The sequence below is a fragment of the Seriola lalandi genome, unplaced genomic scaffold, assembly GCF_002814215.2.
Source record: "Seriola lalandi dorsalis isolate HSWRI2012SDOR001 ecotype SW California unplaced genomic scaffold, Sedor1 jcf7180002054529, whole genome shotgun sequence".
NCBI classification, from domain to species: Eukaryota; Metazoa; Chordata; class Actinopteri; order Carangiformes; family Carangidae; genus Seriola; species Seriola lalandi.
In genome coordinates this window covers 560,866-563,879 of record NW_019525082.1, presented here as the reverse complement: position 1 = coordinate 563,879, position 3,014 = coordinate 560,866, and the positions used below count along the sequence as shown (strand labels likewise).

At 41.7% G+C, this 3,014-nt stretch overlaps 1 protein-coding gene across 6 annotated transcripts in view; it reads right to left on the bottom strand.

Moving 5' to 3' along the window:
* The window catches only part of msh3 (mutS homolog 3 (E. coli)), a 60,309-nt gene that overhangs the window by 15,754 nt on the left and 41,541 nt on the right, over positions 1-3,014 (bottom strand). The window lies entirely within an intron of this gene.

The following is a 3,014-nucleotide window of genomic DNA, read 5'->3' as shown; positions in this document are numbered from 1 at the left end:
AAAAAAACCAAAAAAACCAAAACAATCTCACAGCGATTTCTGATGGAAAGGAGCTTGTGAAATACTTTGTGAACGTAAAACACAGTATAATCACTGCTAGGTGTCCATGGTCGATAAAAGGTCCTTTTTCAAAACACACTTTTACATTCTGCTTCCTTTTGCTGTTTCCATAACAACCATGAAGTGATGGAAGAAGTGCTCTATAATCCTCAGGACTCAATACCAACAAGAAAACACAGCAGCTGCATACGTGCAAATTCACATATTCATCCCTCTGCTGCCACGTAACACACACACACACACACACACACACACACACACACACACACACACACACACACACACACACACACGCTTAAATAACTGTATGGCATATGTTTAAAAACCCTGCAGCACAGTGCAGTGGGCAGGAAAATAAAACCAAGACTCTGTGAGGCAGCACCAATCGCCAGATTATTCATTGTATCCTCATTGATCATCAATCATCTGGATCAGTTCAGACAGGATATCCCATTAAACACCTACGCACCATCTCATTACCCCCAACCCTCTGCTTATTCCACTCTGGTAAAACTCACAAGCTCTCGCTCCACCTCTGTCTCCCTCTCGCTCATAAACACACCACATCTCTCATATACACAAACACACAAGATGAAGCAATTCCCACCGCTGCGTCTATTATGTTTGACACAGCAGTGGGAATTGATTGAGCGTTTATTATCAAGACCGTTTCTCCTCAGGATCCTTGCACTCGATGATAAGACGGAGGCTGAGCAGTCCAATTAGAAACAGAGATGACGACAGAGGTAACAGAGGAGGTGAAGAGAGGACAGCGGATGCAACGTGGCCGTGTGTGCGTTTTCTCCATGGACATTAATTAGCTCTGAGATGCAGAAATAGATAATATTAACCTCAAACCCCGATCAGAGACCCGATTAAACAACAGAGCAATACACGCACATGCACAGTTCTGTACTGATTTATATATGTAGACCTTCACTGACTGAAGTACACTCATTCTCTAACCTGACCCCGCACTATTACTGCAACCTCAAGATGACACCAATTACACTCTTATTCAAAGTCTTCAAATCTTCAAAGATGTTCATAAAAACAGATCAACTGAGGCACAGAGGTTTGTAGGTGTTGACCATGAACTGTAACGTCCTCAGTTCGAGTTCAGCTGCAGAGCTTTGTTGCCTTTCACTCCTCAGCTCTCTCCACTCATCTCCTGTAAAATCTATACTATCTATACTAAATCTACTACTCGCTAATATAAAGTCATAAGACTCACCCAAAAATCAGGTCATTCTAAACAGATTTTCAGTCACATTTTGTGTCCCCATGTTCCTAAAAAAAGTTGTCGTTTCCTGCTGGAAGAAGACATCAACCAGCTTAGTTTACAAGGAAATAAAAATTGTTTTTGTGGTAAAAATGTTTGCGATAAAAGTGAAGAAAAAATTTAATTATGTCCTTTGGATATAGTTAAAAATGTTAAACTAAAGTGTTTTGCAGATTTTAGTAGCATTTAATCTTTATTTACAGCCTCTTTATTCATAATAAATAGTTTACTTTGAATCTTCCTGTTGTTTGTTTTCAGATTACAGGATGATAAAATATATCATCTGCAGTACACTCCTGTCTACTCAACCCTGACCAGCCGGCCAGTCTAATAACCCTAATATGAAGTCCAAAACCCCCCCAAACTGTTCCTCTCAAGGACAGAGAGACGCGCACACACATGGACACAAACACACACAGTTCTGTGGCTGGCTCCCACTGGGCTAATACATAAGAACATGCTTAAACCCACAAAAAAAAAGACAATTACACACATCTGCAAGCCATTAGGTCTAATCACATAGTGCAGCAGAGGCAAAATAGCAGAGACCATACAGTATATTGGCCTGTGTTCCACACTAATATGTAGTCAGGGCTGGAAACTACATGCGGAGCTTACTGCTGCTCTCATCATAATAAGAACAATCATCAGCGGCAAAGAAAGATCTCCTCCCACAAAGCCTTATTGTCTGAGGGATCCTACGATACAGAGAGCCGCATCGTACCGAACCACAACAGAACAAAGAAGCTGGCCTTGTCAAACAACTCTTACACAACTTTTTTTTTTCCCCCTCAACCTCACACGCCTCCTCCTGTGTGCTGAGGAATACAATGGGATTTGAAAGGATCAGTGTCTGTCCCAAAAACAAACTCAACCATGACACAGCTGGTGAAGGTGACACGAAGTGAAAGAGGTGTTTGGTGCATCATTGTCCCCCCCAGTGTCCTGATGTTTAATTGCACTAATAAGACAGAGTGTGCAGGGGTGAAAGTGTGTTGTGCTCCGCCAGTGTTGTCATGGTCACTATCCTCGTCTTCCATGTCGACGGAGATGAGGCTGGAAAAAGTCACTCAGGTGTCACTTCTTGAGTGAGTTCCTGCGTCTGTAAAAAGAGAGACTGTAGCTGGCAGTGACGCTGCCGTTATGTCACGTTTACACAACGGACTAGGAATATATATACATGTAATTGTGATGTGTGTCCCATCTTTAATATGCCTGCCAGGAAAACATGGACATGCTTTTGTGCCAAAAAAAATGTTACAATGTGAGCTGTGATCATTTTTTCTGGATTGAATGATTGTTTCTATTCATCTCCTGTTCCTGTTAAAGCGACTCTGCTTGATGAAGCCAATTCACAAGCAGATATTTAGATAAGTGTCATTTCGCCCGAATTACAAATAAACATATTTTTCCAGTTAACTCCTGCAGCTCTCGACAGTTTTCATATGGAGTACTTCCTCAGCAGTCCCACTGAAAACGACGTGTTCTGTGGATTGTCCAGTGGAAACTGTTTTGGACAGAGACTTGACTGTTGAATTTTTTTTAAATCTATTTTTTAAGGATTGTGAAAGGGTCCGAATTTTTTTTTTTTATTGTTTTTCGTATCTCCCACCGATCCAAGCTGTCGGACGTTCACCACTTCTCCCTCCCAACCTTCCCCCCACCCCCTGAA